Raw genomic sequence first — 19,101 nt, 5'->3', positions numbered from 1 at the left:
CATAGGCTAGCTTCTAGGGTTTAGCCTCCTTGATCTCGTGGTAGATCCACTCTTGTAAACATCCACAATATCAATATCTATCAAGCAGGACGTAGGGTTTTACCTCCATCAAGAGGGCCCGAACCTGGGTAAAACATCGTGTCCCTTGTCTCCTGTTACCATCCGCCTAGACGCACAGTTCGGGACCCCCTACCCGAGATCCGCCGGTTTTGACACCGACATTGGTGCTTTCATTGAGAGTTCCTCTGTGTCGTCACCGATAGGCTTGATGGCCTCTTCAATCGACAACGACGCAGTCCTGGGTGAGACTTTTCTCCCCGGACAGATCTTTGTATTCGGCGGCTTCGCACAGCGGGCCAACTCACTTGGCCATCTGGAGCAGATCGAAAGCTACGCCCCTGGCCGTCAGGTTAGGTTTGGAAGCCTAAACTTCACGGCCGATATCCGCGGGGACTTGATCTTCGATGGATCTGAGCCACAGCCGAGCGTGCCGCGCTGTCACGATGGGCACGACCTAATTCTGCCGCCGGACAGCACCTTGGAGGCCGCACACGAATCCGCTCCGACCCATAGTCCAGAGTCGATCGCTCAGATCGAGGACGGATGGCTGGACACCGCCTCGGGAGCTGCAACTTCTACGGCGATAGAGCCGAACACTTACCTTGTCCCTCATAAAGCTCATGACTCCGAGGTGCCGGACTCCCTGCCGGACTCCGAACCTCCTGCGCCCCGGCCAGTCGAATCCGACTGGGCGCCGATCATGGAATTCACCGCTGCGGACATCTTTCAGCAATCACCCTTCGGTGATATCTTAAATTCGCTGAAGCACCTCTCGCTATCCGGAGAGCCCTGGCCGGACTACGGCCAGGATGGTTGGGATGCTGACGACAAAGAAATTCAGGGCCCACCCACCACCCACTTCATAGCCACCGTCGATGATCTAACCGACGTACTCGACTACGACTCCGAAGACATCGACGGTATGGACGACGATGCCGGAGACTATCAAGAACCAGTGCCTACAGGACACTGGAAGACCACCTCGTCATACGACATATACATGGTGGACACCCCAAAAGATGGGGGCGGCGAAGAAGCAACGGAGGCCGATTCCTTAAAGAAACAGCCCAAGCACCGACGTTAGCGGCGCCGCTCTAAATCCCGCCACAACAAGAATGGAGATTCTGGCACAGGAGGTAATAACACCCCAGAAAGTGCCGAAGACAACCCCCTCCAGCACGATCCAGCGTAGGAGGAGGCAGAAGCAAGCCCTCACGAGAGGGCGGCAGACGAAGAGGTCGAGGATGATAATTACTTACCTCCCTCCGGAGACGAGGCAAGCCTCGACGACGACGAATTCGTCGTGCCTGAGGATCCCGTCGAACAAGAGCGTTTCAGACGCAGGCTAATGACCACGGCAAACAACCTAAAGAAAAAGCAGCAACAGCTTCAAGCTGATCAAGACCTACTGGCCGACAGATGGACCGAGGTCCTCGCGGCCGAAGAGTATGAACTCGAACGCCCCTCCAAAAGTTACCCAAAACGCAAGTTGCTCCCCCAACTAGAGGAGGAAACGTACAAACCTGCATCACCAGCACACAATACGGCAGACCGACCACCTCGTGGCCGCGACAGAGAGGCATGCAAGCCCTCCACCAAAACCGTACCCCGGCATTGCTCAAAAATCATGAAGCCACGGGGGAACGCGCCGGACTTGCGGGATATATTGGAGGACAAGGCAAGACAATCCAGATCTATCTATGGATCACGTGGGCACCCCAAGACCCACGACGAATACCGTCGCGCCGGATACAACTACTCCGACCGGGCCGAACACAGCAGACAACGCTCTCTCGAGCTACATCGCGATATTGCTCAATATAGAGGCGCCGCACACCCACTATGCTTCACTGACGAAGTAATGGATCATCAAATTCCTGAAGGGTTTAAACCCGTTAATATCGAATCCTACGATGGCACAACAGACCCCGCGGTTTGGATTGAGGATTATCTCCTCCATATACATATGGCCCGCGGCGACGATCTTCACGCCATCAAATATCTCCCGCTCAAGCTTAAAGGACCAGCTCGGCATTGGCTTAACAGCCTGCCCGCAGAGTCAATTGAATGCTGGGAAGACCTAGAAGCCGCATTCGTCGACAACTTCCAGGGCACGTATGTGCGACCACCGGACGCAGATGACCTAAGCCACATAATCCAGCAGCCAGACGAATCGGCCAGGCAATTCTGGACACGGTTCTTAACAAAGAAAAATCAAATCATCAACTGTCCGGATGCAGAGGCCCTCGCTGCCTTCAAACATAACATCCGCGACGAGTGGCTGGCCCGGCACCTAGGACAGGAAAAGCCGAAATCCATGGCAGCCCTCACATCACTCATGACCCGCTTCTATGCGGGAGAGGATAGCTGGCTAGCTCGCAGCAACAACCTCAGCAAAAACGCTGGCAGTCCGGATATCAAGGACCGCAATGGCAGGTCGCGTCAAAACAAAAACAAACACCGCATTAACGGCGACAGCAATGAGGATACGGCAGTCAACGCCGGATTCCGAGGCTCCAAGCCCGGTCAACGGAAGAAGCAATTCAAAAGAACCACTCCGGGCCCGTCCCATTAGGACCGAATACTCGACCGCTCCTGTCAAATACATGGAACCCCCGAAAAGCCAGCTAACCACACCAACAGAGATTGTTGGGTATTCAAGCAGGCAGGCAAATTAATCACCGAAAACCATGACAAGGGGCTACACAGCGATGACGAGGAAGAGACCCGGCCGCCGAACAATAGAGGACAAAAGGGATTCCCCCCTCAAGTTCGGACGGTAAACATGATATACGCAACGCATATCCCCAAGAGGGAGCAGAAGCGTGCACTAAGGGACGTATATGCGATGGAGCCAGTCGCCCCAAAATTCAACCCATGGTCCTCTTGCCCGATCACTTTCGATCGAAGAGACCATCCGACCAGTATCCGCCATGGGGGATTCGCCGCATTGGTTTTAGACCCAATCGTCAATGGATTTCACCTCACGAGAGTCCTGATGGATGACGGCAGTAGCCTGAACCTGCTTTATCAGGATACAGTGCGCAAGATGGGCATAGACCTTCAAGGATTAAACCTACAAAGACAACCTTCAAAGGCATCATACTAGGTGTCGAGGCCAGTTGTACAGGCTCAGTCACACTGGAAGTGGTCTTCGGATCCCCGGATAATTTCCGAAGCGAGGAGTTAATCTTCGACATAGTCCCGTTCCGCAGTGGCTATCACGCTCTGCTCGGACGAACCGCGTTCGCAAAATTCAACGCGGTGACGCATTATGCATACCTTAAGCTCAAGATGCGAGGCCCTCGTGGAGTCATCACGGTCAATGGAAACACGGAACGCTCCCTCCGAACGGAGGAACATACAGCGGCTCTCGCGGCAGAAGTACAGAGCAGCCTTTTAAGGCAATTTTCGAGTCCGGCCGTTAAACGACCGGACACGGCCAAACGCGCCCGGAGCAACATCAACCAAGACCACCTGGCACGTTCCGAGCACGCGTAGCAATGCGGCCTCAACCCCAGCCCTCGCACAATTGTAAGACAAACTCTCCGCGTACATAATTACGCCTTGGAGATACCATGGGCATAGGGGGAGAGGCACAACCACAACAGACCCAGAGTACGGTTCGACCACACTAGGGGCTCCCAAGTGTGTCGCTCTTTTTATCTTTTATTTCTCTCTTTTTTATACAGAACTCTGTCCGGCGGCGAACCTGCCGAACTCATGATGCAACAGCCAGGGAGGGACAAAGGCCGCGACGAACACTCAGGTGGTCTCCATTACGAGCATTAAATTTGTTAAATACACCATTCCGCGGCCTACCCCTGGAGGGAGACGCCTTTAATTCGTCTAATCCCTTGCTTTCCACACTATTTGTATCATTCCGCACTCATAGCAGCTCTTCTCGAATAAAATGCAGCACTTTTTGCCCATAATCGCATTACCTTATATATATATATATATATGTTCATTTATGACATGTTGCATCCGTACATTTTGGTACGGCCAAATACACCAGGGGCTTATGTTCCCCGCATTATGGTGTGATAAAGTCCGAACACTTTCACAAGTGCGGCACCCCGAACTTATAGCATTATATGAATCGGCTCTGAATCATGTCTTGGGTCAATAGTTGGGTTTGCCCGGCTCCCAAGTTTGGCACCTTACGTTCCGTTCTATCGGCTAAGGTAGCATTGGGAGAACCACTGCGATTGCGCCTCGGTTGAGCTGGGTTAACGCCTCAGTGGAGAAAGCTAAAACTGACTGTCATGATAAGGCGAGAGACTGGTCGCTGTTCGAGAGGTCTTTTCGGGTCCTTAAAGACCTACGCTGCTTCGAGCGAAGTTCCGGATAATGTCCGACGAAGGTGTGGATAGCGCCCCGAATTTGGTCTTCCGAATACTAGGGGCTCCGCCGAAATTTAAAATTATAGAATTCTATGGCTAAGTGAGAGTGTTCAAGCACTATAAGACCGGTTGCCTTGTTCGTTGTGTTGAGCGCCTCCCTAGATGGACCCAAAAATGGGAACAAGAGTGCTCAAATTTATCCCGAACACCCCAGCACTCGTGGCATGGGGGCTGAAGCCGACGACTTGCCATCTCTCAGATTTAATAAACGGCCACACAGAAGGTAATATTTTAAATTAACAAGCGTTGCTTAGCGAATTTACTCAATAATTACATCCCTGGGGCACTCATCCGCAATCTTGCGGGCACCCTTCAGGACAGTCTTATAGTACATCTCGGGCATACGATATTCCTTGCCCATTGGTGGCGCGTCAGTGATTAGCTTCTCCGCATCCAGCTTGCCCCAATGCACCTTTGCACGGGCAAGGGCCCGACGAGCACCTTCAATACAGACGGAGCGCTTGATAACCTCCACCCAGGGGCACGCATCCACCAACCGTCGCACAAGACCGAAGTAGCTCCCAGGAATGGCCTCTCCAGGCCACAGCCGGACTATGAGGCCCTTCATGGCCTGCTCGGCCACCTTGTGGAGCTCGACCAGCTGCTTCAGCTGGTCGCTAGGGGGCACCGGATGGCCGGCCTCAGCATACTGAGACCAGAAGACCTTCTCCGTTGAGCTCCCCTCCTCGGCTCGGTAGAATGCGGCGGCATCAGACACGGTGCGAGGCAGATCTGCAAACGCCCCTGGAGAGCTCCGAATTCGGGTAAGTAACACGTAATTTACATTCACATGCTTGCTTTGCATGAAAAATGCCTTACTCGCCGCTATCTTCCTCACCAACTCAATCTCCTGAAGGGACTTATGGGCATCGGCCTTGGCAGTCTTGGCACTTTCGAGAGCCGAGGCAAGCTCGGACTCTCGAGTCCTTGAGTCACGCTCCAAACTCTCATGCTTTTCCATGAGAGCCTGGAGCTCTTGCTGAACCACCGCCACCCGCGCCTCCTTCTTTTCTCGCTCTGCCCGTTCCGCGGCTGCATTGCGTTCGGCCGCAGACACGGCCTCCTTCAGGGTCGCCACCTCGTTCGTGGCCCCTGCAGCACCCATGTTATCCTTGTTATTTTTTGTTGCAACCTAAATCCTTTTCTGTAAGGTACAAGTTCAAAGTGGTGTTACTCACCTTCTTTGTCCTGGAGCTGCTTCTTGGCGCGGCCGAGCTCTTGCTCGGACCGCTCGAGCTCCTGCTTCAAAGCACCGACCTCTGCAGTCAGTGCGGCAGAGGTCAGCAGCGCAGCCTGCAACCCATATTGACATAATTTTTTAGCAACCCTGCGTATATCTTCTTTTTTTTCAGATCCTTAGTCCGGCTTTTCTTTCCGAACACCGAACCGAGCATCAGGGGCTACTGTCTATGCGGTATTACATTGCATATTTTTATCTTCTTACCTCAAAGCCTGATAGAAGGCTACTACAGGCTTCGGTCAGCCCGCTCTTGGCGAGTTGTACCTTCTGAATCACCGCACTCATAATAGTGCGGTGTTCTTCCTCGATGGAAGCGCTCTGGAGCGCCTCCAACAAATTGTCCGGCGCCTCCGGTTGGACGGAAGCTGACGGCATCACGGTCTTGCCCTTCGTGCGAAGGGGCCGCCGGCCGGACTCCGGAACCACTGCGGGTTCTGATGCGGAGTCCAGCGCAAAGTCCAGGAGGCTGCCTTGTGGCGCCTCCGGAGCCTCCCCCTGATGGGTCCCTTCTTGGGGTCCCACCTCGGCGTCCTCGCTGTCGCGAGGGGTGGAGGCGGTCGGGATGGAGTCTACATCCGATGGAGCCAACGACCCGCTCGATGAAGCGGGGAGATCATCATTGGCCGGACTACAGGCAGCATGCGGCATCAGAATGACACTATGTGACACAGAAAAAGAAATTATAAATCACTCAGGAGTCCAGATACTTACGATCTCACTGGAGGCCTGGCCCTTGAAGGCCATTCTTCCTTGCCAACGTTGATGTTGGCGGAGCTGTCCGGGGGAATAGTCATTCCCCTCTTGGACCCTTCGGCCTCCCCTGTTGGGGAAGCCTTCCTCTTCCTCTCTTCCTCCTCTGGAAGAGAGTCCTCTTTCTCCTCCTCGTTTTCGGGGGAGGAGTCCGCCCCGGAGTCGTCGGACACCTGAAAACGGGAACTCTTTCGAGCACCCGTGGCCTCCTTCTTGGCCTTCTTCTCCGGCACCACGTGCGGTGCTGGAACCAGCAACCTCGCTAGACGGGCGTCTACTGGGTTTTCTGGCATGGGAGCCGGGCAGATAATCTGCTCCACCTTCCTCATCCAGTCCTGTCAAAGGAAAAGGGGAAATTAAAACCCGCATAGAGTCAAACTATGAAAAGAAAGTGTCCCGTAAAGGGCTAGAATCACTTACCTCGTCGGCTTGGCGCTGCGAGCGAAATCCGCGATCTTCAGTCGTGGATGCGGGGGCTTCGGCGCCCTTAAACAGCACCCTCCAGGCGCCTTCGTACATTGTGTCGAAGAGCCCGCTCAGCGCCTGGTGCTGTTCCGGGTTGAACTCCCACAGATTGAATGCCCGCTCTTGGCATGGGAGAATCCGGCGGACGAGCATGACTTGGACCACGTTAACCAGCCTGAGCTGCTTCACCAGCTTCTGGATACAGGCTTGGAGTCCCGTCAGCTCCTCCGAACTACCCCACAGCAAGCCCTTCTCTTTCCAGGAGGTGAGCTGCGTGGGGATACCAGATCTGAACTCGGGGGCCGCCGCCCACTTAGGGTCGCGCGGCTCGGTGATATAGAACCACCCCGATTGCCACCCCTTGACGGATTCCACGAAGGCCCCTTCGAACCAAAGGACGTTGAAGGTCTTGAGCCACAAGCCGAAGTGGGGCTGGATGCAGAGGAAGGCCTCGCACACGACGATAAACGCCGAGATGTTGAGGCTGAAGTTCGGCGCCAGATCATGGAAATCCAGGCCATAGTAGAACATGAGCCCCCGGACAAAGGGGTGAAGTGGAAAGCCCAGTCCGCGGAGGAAGTGGAGAAGAAAAACGACCCTCTCATGGGGCCTGGGGGTGGGGATGAGCTGCCCCTCGTCGGGCAGCCGGTGCGCGATGTCGCCAGACAGGTAGCCGGCGCTGCGCAGTCTTTCGATGTGCTCCTCCATAACGGAGGAGGTCATCCACTTGCCTCCCGCTCCGGACATAACTGGGGAAGGTTGAGACGAGGTGCGCAGGCTTGGGCGCTGGAGCTCGAGTGCGCGGAGATGGATAAGCAAAGGAGGAAGAAGGCGTAGGTGAAAAGGTGAATCCTTATCCCTTATATGGGCGGGCGAAGTCTACGCGTCCCCCACCGGCCTGGTAAAACTCGCTTATCCTCCAAGCGTCACCATCAATGGCGCGGTTGGGTTACCCACGTCCGGATTGATGAGAATCCCGGATTAAGGGGGAACACGATCTCTGCTTTGACAAGACGTGCCAAGGAAACCGCTTCGCTAAATGCGCTGAGGTGGTAGAGTAAAAAACGATTCAAGTAATGGCTTGGTAGTGGCGTGACGTCATGCCGCAAAAAACGTCAGCAGATTGAACTTGTGTATATATTATTCTCTCTACGGTGGAATGTGGAATTTATTTTGCAGAGCCGGACACTATCCTGGTGTTCACAATCTTCTATCATTCGGAGGAGGAACCCGCCTTGCAATGCCAAGCAATATACGCGCCGGACTTATCGTCATTGAAGCCTGGTTCAGGGGCTACTGAGGGAGTCCTGGATTAGGGGGTGTCCAGATAGCCGGACTACCATCATCAGCCGAACTATCATCGGCCGGACTATCATCATCGACCGGACTCCAAGACTATGAAGATACAAGATTGAATACTTCGTCCCGTGTCCGGATGGGACTATCCTTGGCGTGGAAGGCAAGCTTGGCGATACAGATACGTAGATCTCCTACCATTGTAACCGACTCTATGTAACCCTAGCCCTCTCCGGTGTCTATATAAACCGGATGGCTCTAGTCCGTAGGACACAACCAACAACAACCATTACAATCATACCATAGGCTAGCTTCTAGGGTTTAGCCTCCTTGATCTCGTGGTAGATCCACTCTTGTAAACATACACAATATCAATATCAATCAAGCAGGATGTAGGGTTTTACCTCCATCAAGAGGGCCCGAACCTGGGTAAAACATCGTGTCCCTTGTCTCCTGTTACCATCCGCCTAGACCGCACAGTTCGGGACCCCCTACCCGAGATCCGCCGGTTTTGACACCGACACCCGTACACTGCCGGAGGCATTCACATAGAGTCATATTTTGTTCTAAGTATTGAGTTGTAATTCTTGAGTTGTACATGAATAAAAGTGTGATGATCTTCATTAGTAGAGCATTGTCCCAAGTGAGGAAAGGATGATGAAGACTATGATTCCCCCACAGGTCGGAATGAGACTTCGGACTTTACAAAAAAATAAAAGAGGCCAAAGAAGCCCATATAAAAAAAGATAGGTCAAAGAAGCCCACCAAATAAAAAAATGAGAGAAAAGAGAGAAGGGACAATGCTACTATCTCTTTTCCACACTTGTGCTTCAAAGTAGCACCATGATCTTCATCATAGAGAGTCTCCTATGTTGTCACTTTCATATACTAGTGGGAATTTTTCATTATAGAACTTGGCTTGTATATTCCTATGATGGGCTTCCTCAAAAATGCCCTAGGTCTTCGTGAGAAAGCAAGTTGGATGCACACCCACTTAGTTTCTTTTGTTGAGCTTTCATATATTTATAGCTCTAGTGCATCCGTTGCATGGCAATTCCTACTCACTCACATTGATATCTATTAATGGGCATCTCCATAGCCCGTTGATACGCCTAGTTGATGTGAGACTATCTTCTCCCTTTTTGTCTTCACAACCACCACCTTATACCACATATAGTGCTATGTCCATGGCTTGCGCTCATGTATTGCGTAAGAGTTGAAAAAGCTAAAGCGCGTTAAAAAGTATGAACCAGTTGCTTGGCTGAAACCGGGGTTGTGCATTATGGGAGTATTTTGTGTGATGAAAATGAAGCATGGCCTAACTATATGATTTTGTAGGGATAAGCTTTCTTTGGCTATGCTATTTTGATAAGACATGATTATTTGTTAGTATGCTTCAAGTATTACTATTTTTATGTATTATAAACTTTTATCTTGAATCATTTGGATCTGAACATTCATGCCACAATAAAGAAAATTACATTGAGAATTATGCTAGGTAGCATTCCACATCAAAAATTCTGTTTTTATCATTTACCTACTTGAGGACGAGCAGGAATTAAGCTTGGGATGCTTGATACGTCTCCAATGTATCTATAATTTTTGATTGTTCCATGCTATTATATTACCCGTTTTGGATGTTTATGGGCTTTGCTCTACACTTTTATATCATTTTTGGGACTAACCTACTAACCGGAGGCCCAGCCTGAATTGCTGTTTTTTTTTGCCTATTTCAGTGTTTCAAAGGAAAGGAATATCAAACGGAATCCAAACAGAATGAAACCTTCGAGCGATCTTTTTGGAACAAATGCAATCCAGGAGACTTGGAGTGGACGTCAAGAAGTAACCGAGGCGGCCACGAGGGTGCCCGGCGCGCCCCCCATCCTCATGGGCCCCTCGTGGCTCCCCTGACCTACCTCCTTCGCCTATATATATCTATGTACCCTGAAAACATCCAGGAACACCACGAAAAACTATTTCCACCACCGCAACCTTCTGTATCCGCGAGATCCCATCGTAGAGCCTTCGTCAGCGCTCCGCCGGAGGGGGAATCGTCCATGGAGGGCCTCTACATCATCTCCAAGGCCTCTCCGATGAGTTGTGAGTAGTTTACCACAGACCTTCGGGGTCCATAGTTATCAGCTAGATGGCCTCTTCTCTCTCTTTGAATCTCAATACAAAGTTCTCCTCGATCTTCTTGGAGATCTATTCGATGTAACTCTTTTTGCGGTCTGTTTGTCGAGATCCAATGAATTGTGGGTTTATCATCAAGTTTATCTATGAGAAATATTTGAATCTCCTCTGAATTCTTTTATGTGTGATTGGTTATCTTTGCAAGTCTCTTCGAATTATCAGTTTGGTTTGGCCTACTAAATTAATCTTTCTTGCAATGGGAGAAGTGCTTAGCTTAGGGTTCAATCTTGCGGTGTCCTTTCCCAGTGACAACAGGGGCAGCAAGGCACCTATTGTATTGTTGCTATCGAGGATAAAAAGATGGGGTTTATATCATATTGCGTGAGTTTATCCCTCTACATCATGTCATCTTTCTTAATGTGTTACTCTGTACTTCATGACCTTAATACTCTAGATGCAGGCAGGAGTCGGTCGATGTGTGGAGTAATAGTAGTAGATGCAGAATCGTTTCGATCTACGTGTCATGGGCGTGATGCCTATTCACATGATCATGCCTAGATAATCTCATAACTATGCACTTTTCTATCAATTGCTCGACAGTAATTTGTTTACCCACCGTAATAATTATGCTATCTTGAGAGAAGCCACTAGTGAAACCTATGGCCCCCGGGTCTATCTTTTATCATATAAGTTTTCCATCTACTTTTATTTGCATCTTTTATTTTCCAATCTATATCATAAAAATACCAAAAATATTTATCTTATCATATTATCTCTATCAGATCTCACTTTCGCAAGTTACCGTGAAGATTGACAACCCCTTTATCGTGTTGGTTGCGAGGTTCTTGTTTGTTTGTGTAGGTGCGTGGGACTTTTGAGGAGCCTCCTACTGGATTGATACCTTGGTTCTCAAAAACTGAGGGAAATACTTACGCTACTTTGTTGCATCACCCTTTCCTCTTCAAGGGAAAACCAACGCAGTGCTCAAGAGGTAGCAATGGCCTCGGAAAACTGAGACCGAAAGGTCTAACATGAATCATATAGTAGATATGATCAACATAGAGATGTTCACCATTGAAAACTACTCCATCTCACGTGATGATCGGACATGGTTTAGTTGATTTGGATCACGTGATCATTTAGATGACTCGAGGGATGTCTATCTAACTGGGAGTTCTTAAGTAATATGATTAATTGAACTTAAATTTATCATGAAGTTAGTCTTGATAGTATTTGCATATCTATGTTATAGATCAATAGCTTGCGATGTAGCTCCCCGTTTATTTTTAATATGTTCCCAGAGAAAAATAAGTTGAAAGATGATAGTAGCAATGATGCGGACTGGGTCTGTGGTCTGAGGATTATCCTCATTGTTGCATAGAATATTTATGTCCTTGATGCACCGCTAGGTGACAGACCTATTGCAGGAGTAGATGCAGACGTTCTGAATGTTTGGCAAGCTCGGTATGATGACTACTTGATAGTTTAGTGCGCCATGCTCTACGGCTTAGAACCGGGACTTCAAAAACGTTTTGAACACCACAGAGCATATAAGATGTTTCAAGAGCTGAAATACCGATATTTCAGACTCATGCCCGAGTCGAGAGGTATGAGACCTCTGACAAGTACTTTTCCTACAAGATGGAGGAGAATAGCTCAACCAGTGAGCATGTGCTCAGAATGTCTGAGTACTACAATCACTTGAATCAAGTGGTTGTTAATCTTACAGATAAGATAGTGATTGACAAAGTTCTCTAGTCACCATCACCAAGTTACTGGAACTTCGTGATGAACTCTAATATGCAAGGGATGACGAAAACGATTCCCGAGCTCTTCGTGATGTAAAATCGGTGAAGGTAGAAATCAGGAAAGAGCATCAAGTGTTGATGGTTAACAAGATCACTAGTTTCAAGAAAAAGGGCAAAGGAAAAGAAAGGGAACTTCAAGAAGAATGACAAGCCCACTCCCATGAAGAAGCCCAAAGTTGGACCAAAGCCTAAAACAGAGTGCTTATACTGCAAAGGAAATGGTCACTGGAAGTGGAACTGCCCCAAATATTTGGCAGATAAGAAGGATGGCAAAGTGAACAAAGGTATATTTGATATACATGTTATTGATGTGTACTTTACTAGTGTTCATAGCAACCCCAAGGTATTTGATACTGGTTCAGTTGCTAAGATTAGTAACTCGAAATAGGAATTGCAAAATGAACAGAGACTAGTTAAGGGCGAGGTGATGATGTGTGTTGGAAGTGATTCCAACGTTGATAAGATCACCATCGCACACTCCCTCTACCTTCGGAATTAGTGTTGAACCTAAATAAATGTTATTTGGTGTTTGCGTTGAGCATGAATATGATTGGATCATGTTTATTGCAATATGGTTATTCATTTAAATAAGAGAATAATTGTTGTTCTGTTTACATGAATAAAACCTTCTATGGTCATACAACCAACGTAAATGGTTTATTGAGTCTCGATCGTAGTGATACACATATTCATAATATTGATGCCAAAAGATGCAAAGTTAATAATGATAGTGCAACTTATTTGTGGCACTGCCGTTTAGGTCATATTGGTATAAAGTGCATGAAGAAACTCCATGTTGATGGGCTTTTGGAATCACTTGATTATGAATCACTTGATGCTTGCGAACCATGCCTCATGGGCAAGATGATTAAGACTCCGTTCTCCAGAACAATGGAGCGATCAACTGACTTATTGGAAATAATACATACTGATGTATGTGGTCCGATGAGTGTTGAGGCTCGCGGCGGGTATCGTTATTTTCTGACCTTCGCAGATGATTTGAGTAGATATAGATATATCTACTTAATGAAACACAAGTCTGAAACATTTGAAAAGTTTAAAGAATTTCAGAGTGAAGTGGAGAATCATCATAACAAGAAAATAAAGTTTCTACTATTTGATCGCGGAGGCGAATATTTGAGTTACGAGTTTGGTCTCCATTTAAACAAATGTGGAATAGTTTCACAACTCACGCCACCTGGAACACCACAGTGTAATGGTGTGTCCGAATGTCGTAATCATACTTTATTATATATGGTGCGATCTATAATGTCTCTTACCGATTTACTAATATCGATTTGGGGTTATGCATTACAGATAGCTGCATTCACTTTAAATAGGGCACCATCTAAATCTGTTGAGACGGCACCGTATGAATTATGGTTTGGCAAGAAACCTAAGATGTCATTTCATAAAGTTTGGGGTTGCAATGCTTATGTGAAAAAGCTTCAGCCTGATAAGCTCGAACCCAAATCGGAGAAATGCGTCTTCATAGGATACCCAAAGGAGACTGTTGGGTACACCTTCTATCACAGATCCGAAGACAAGGTATTCGTTTCTAAGAATGGATCCTTTATAGAGAAGGAGTTTCTCCCGAAAGAAGTGAGTGGGAGGAAAGTAGAACTTGATGAGGTAATTGTACCTTCTCCCGAATTGGAAAGTAGTTCATCACAGAAATCAGTTTCAGTGATGCCTACACCAATTAGTGAGGAAGTTAATGAAACTTCAGATCAAGTTACTACCAAACCTCGTAGGTCAACCAAAGTATGTTCCGCACCAGAGTGATACGGTAATCTTGTTTTGGAAGTCATGTTACTAGACCATGATGAACCTACAAACTATGAGGAAGCGATGATAAGCCCAGATTCCGCGAAATGGTTTGAGGCCATGAAATTAGAGATGGGATCCATGTATGAGAACAAAGTATGGACTTTGATTGACTTGCCCAATGATCGACAAACCATTGAGAATAAATGGATCTTCAAGAGGAAGATGGACGCTGATGGTAATGTTACTATCTACAAAGCTCGACTTGTCGCAAAAGGTTTTCGACAAGTTCAAGGTGTTGACTACGATGAGATTTTCTCACTCGTAGCGATGCTTAAGTTTGTCTGAATCACGTTAGCAATTGCTGCACTTTATGAAATCTGGCAAATGGATATCAAAACTATATTCCTTAATGGATTTATTAAAGAAGAGTTGTATATGATGCAACTAGAAAGTTTTTGTCAATCCTAAAGGTGCTAACAAAATATGCAAGCTCCAGCAATCCATCTATTGACTGGTGCAAGCATCTCAGAGTTGGAATATACGCTTTGATGAGTTGATCAAAGCATATAATTTTATACGAACTTGCGGTGAAGCATGTATTTACAAGAAAGTGAGTGTGAGCACTACAACCTTTCTGATAAGTATATGTGAATGACATATTATTGATCGAAAATGATGTAGAATTTTCTGTAAAGCATAAAGGAGTGTTTGAAAGGAGTTTTTCAAAGAAAGACCTTGATGAAGATGCTTACATATTGGGCATCAAGATCTATAGAGATAGATCAAGACACTTCATAAGATTTTTTCAATGATTACATACCTTGACAAGATTTTGAAGTAGTTCAAAATGGAATAGTCAAAGGAGTTCTTGCCTGTATTGCAAGGTGTAAAGTTAAGTAAGACACAAAACCCGGCCATAGGAGAAAATAGAAAGAGAATGAAAGTCATTCCCTATGCCTCAGCCATAGGTTCTATAAAGTATGATATGCTGTGTACCAGACCAATTGTGTACCTTGCCATGATTTTGGCAAGGAGGTACGATAATGATCCAAGAGTGGATCACTGGACAGCGGTCAAAGTTATCCTTAGTTACCTAAGAGGACTAAGGAAATATTTCTTGGTTATGGAGGTGATAAAGAGTTCGTCGTAAAGAGTTGCGTCGATGCAAGCTTTGACACTGATCTGGATGACTCTGAGTTTCAATCTAGATACATATTGAAAGTGGGAGCAATTAGCTAGAGTATCTTCATGCAGAGCATTGTAGACATAGAAAATTGCAAAATACATATGGATCTGAATGTGGCAGACCCGTTGACTAAACTTCTCTCACAAGCAAAACATGATCACACCTTAGTACTCTTGGGTGTTAATCACATGGCGATGTGAACTAGATTATTGACTCTAGTAAACCCTTTGGGTGTTGGTCACATGGCGATGTGAACTAGATTATTGACTCTAGTGCAAGTGGGAGACTGAAGGAAATATGTCGTAGAGGCAATAATAAAGTTGTTATTTATATTTCCTTACATCATGATAAATGTTTATTATTCATGCTAGAATTGTATTAACCGGAAATTTCATACATGTGTGGATGCATAGACAAAGCACAGTGTCCCTAGTAAGCCTCTACTAGACTAGCTCGTTAATCAAAGATGGTTAAGTTTCATGACCATAGACATGTGTTGTCATTTGATGAACGGGATCACATCATTAGAGAATGATGTGATGGACATGACCCATCCGTTAGCTTAGCATAATGATCGTTTAGTTTTATTGCCATTGCTTTCTTCATGACTTATACATGTTCCTCTGACTACGAGATTATGCAACTCCTGAATACCGGAGGAACACCTTGTGTGCTATCAAACGTCACAACGTAATTTGGTGATTATAAAGATGCTCTACAGGTGTCTCCGAAGGTGTTTGTTGGGTTGGCATAGATCAAGATTAGGATTTGTCACTCCGTGTATCGGAGAGGTATCTCTGGGTCCTCTCGGTAATGCACATCACTATAAGCCTTGCAAGAAATGTGACTAATGAGTTAGTTGCGGGAGGATGCATTACAAAACAAGTAAAGAGACTTGCCAGTAACGAGATTGAACTAGGTATGATGATACGGACGATTGAATCTCAGGCAAGTAACATAGCGATGACAAAGGGAATAACGTATGTTGTTATGCGGTTTGACTGATAAAGATCTTCATAGAATATGTAGGAACCAATATGAGAATCCAGTTTCCGCTATTCGTTATTGACCGGAGAGGTGTCTCGGTCATGTCTACATAGTTCTCAAACCCCTAGGGTCCTCACGCTTAACGTTTGATGACGATTTGTATTATATGAGTTATGTGTTTTGGTGACCGAAGGTTGTTCGGAGTCCCAGATGAGATCACGAACATGACGAGGAATCTTGAAATGGTCGAGAGGTAAAGATTGATATATTGGAAAGTAGTATTTCGACATCGGAAGGGTTTCGTAGTGTATCAGGTACATACCAGAGTATCGGAAGGGTTACCGGAACCCCCCGAAGAAAGATATGGGCCATATGGGCCATAGGAGGGAGGCCAACCAGCCCACAAGGGGCTGGTGCGCCCCCCACAAGGGAGGAGGCGGAATTGGATTGGGGAAGGGGGCGCCACCCCCCTTTCCTTCTCCTACTCCCTCTCCTTCCCCCTTTCCACCTCCATGAGAAGGAAAAGAAGGGGGGGCGAATCCTACTACGACTAGGAGTCCTAGTAGGACTCCCCCCTTATGGCGCGCCCCCTAGGGCCGGCCTCCTCCCTCTCCCTCCTTTATATACATGGGCAGGGCACCCCTTGGAGACTCACCAATTGTTCCAAGCCGTGTGCAGCGTCTCTCTCCATGGTTTACTCCTCCGGTCATATTCACGTAGTGCTTAGGCGAAGCCCTGCGTGGATCACATCACCATCACCGTCACCACGCCATCGTGAGGACGGAACTCTCCCTCGACCCTCTGCTGGATCAAGAGTTCGAGGGACGTCATTGAGTTGAACGTGTGCTGATCTCGGAGTTGCCGTACGTTCGGTACTTGGATCGGTTGGATCGTGAAGACATTCGACTACATCAACCACGTTAACATAACGCTTCCGCTTTCGGTCTACGAGGATACATGGACACACTCTCCCCCTCTTGTTGCTATGCATCTCCTAGATAGATCTTCCGTGATCGTAGGAAAATTTTGAAATTGCATGCTATGTTCCCGACAGGGTCCTCGGCCCAGTCCATGATTGGCAGGCCGACGTGGTGAGCACCCCCTAATCTAGGACACTGCCACCTGCCCCGTGCATCCGCCACCACAAGCAGATCCGTGACGCTAAGGAGTTGTCTGCCTCCAGAGAGCGATCCCACCGCAACCGATACCGCGCGTCGGCGATGGTAGGGGAGGAGAGGGGAGAATGGAGCCGTGGGTTGCTATGGTTGTGGTGCCCCGGTGCCGCGAGGGAGTGGCATGGGAGTGAGATATCATTAGATTCATTTCAAATTAATAGTTTCAATTCATTTTGTTATTTATTAGGGCCGCGCTACGCATTGTCCGGTTGATCTATTTAAAAGATCCGCCACCTCCCGCCTCGTTGGATTAAAGCACAAATAGCCACCCAATCCCCCAAATGAGGTGCGTCTGAAATTGCAACAAGGTAGATGTTGCACAACTCACTCTACAACAATTGCTTTGTTACAAAACCACCGAAGCGTTAATTTCGCCCTAATATTTTTATTTATTTTATTCAGATTTTTTTACAACATAAATGATGTTGCATGAGGACTTTTGCAACAATGGTGGTGTTGCAGAATTATTATTTTTCGTCTTCACCTTTTTTGCAACATAGATGATGTTGCGGGAGGACTTTTGCAACATGAATAATGTTGCAGAAAATATTTTCTCTGAAAAGATGATGTCGTCTGCGATGCGAATCAAGAAAATTTATGCAACAGAGATGATGTGGCGGAACAACTTTTGCAACAAAGCATTTGTTGCGAAAAGTATAAAATAGCATCGTCGTTCGAAGCGATGATGGATGGCGAGAGGGGAGTATGTGCACGCTCGAGTAGCAGCCATGGTTGCGAGTGTGAGGTGGAGAGTACATAAGGACACGTGTTGGATGTAGGAGGCGGCAGACGCACTACGTGTGATCCGTCGGCTGAATCATAGTGTTCTCCTATTTATTATCAACATAGTGATATGTTCATATACATACAACTTAATGGTGTAGATTGTTGTCTATTACTAATACTATATGGAATGAAGGGGTAAATAGGAGTGAAAAATAATCTGCATAAAATAAAAAGAAAATCTGTACACTTCGGACCAACTAAAAGATGATGCCTTCAAGTTTGCAAGGGCCACCTTGCTACATCCATAGTAAATTCCTAAACAGATTCTAGTCACCGGCAAAACAAAAACTGATTCTAGTCATATGAGAGCGGGACTCTTGTGATACAGGCAGCAGATTGGATTTTTACTTGATGTATCTCTGCCGTTGAAATATCATAACTTTGAATGGGTCAATCCTTGCCGTTCGTTTTCTGTCATTTCTAACTTCGAACGGCCCAGTTTATTGACGCAGTTTAAATTAAGCTGCCCCAACGTCTTATATGTAGGAATGGAGGTAGTAGATAGATAGAAAGATATATGGTACAACAGAGAAAATGTACACCTAAACTCCTGATGTGCAAGTCAACACCGGCGGGAGCGAGACTATGGGTTAGAGCATCTCCACTCCCCCCCCCCCCCCCCCCCCAACAGGCCCCCCAGGCCCTTTTTTACCGTCGGCGTGTAAAAATCGGCCCAGTCGCGTCCCTAGTAGCCCAAATTTCGCCGGTTAGGACCGAAATTGGCGCCGGCAGACCCAGGCCGAACCCAGCGTCCTGGGGTGCGCCTGGGAGGCACCGGGGGAAGCGTTTTTGGCGCGAAAGTCCCGCGGGCCCGCCGTGTCAGTGACCAGCCGCATCTCGTCTTCCTCATCGCCTCATTTCCCGTGCGGAATCAAAGCCAAGGCTGCCGCCGATCAGCCTTCCATTGATTCCCCATGGGCGGCGCAGTAATTGCCCGGCGACACGTCGTCCCCCTCCCACCACACGTACACACACGTCTGCTGCCACCCCCCCCCCCCCGGCAGCTATAAAAGCCACCCCATCCTCGTCGGTGGCCGCA

Source organism: Triticum aestivum, chromosome 7B (assembly GCF_018294505.1).
Source record: "Triticum aestivum cultivar Chinese Spring chromosome 7B, IWGSC CS RefSeq v2.1, whole genome shotgun sequence".
NCBI lineage: Eukaryota > Viridiplantae > Streptophyta > Magnoliopsida > Poales > Poaceae > Triticum > Triticum aestivum.
Note: the sequence above shows the minus strand (reverse complement) of the source record.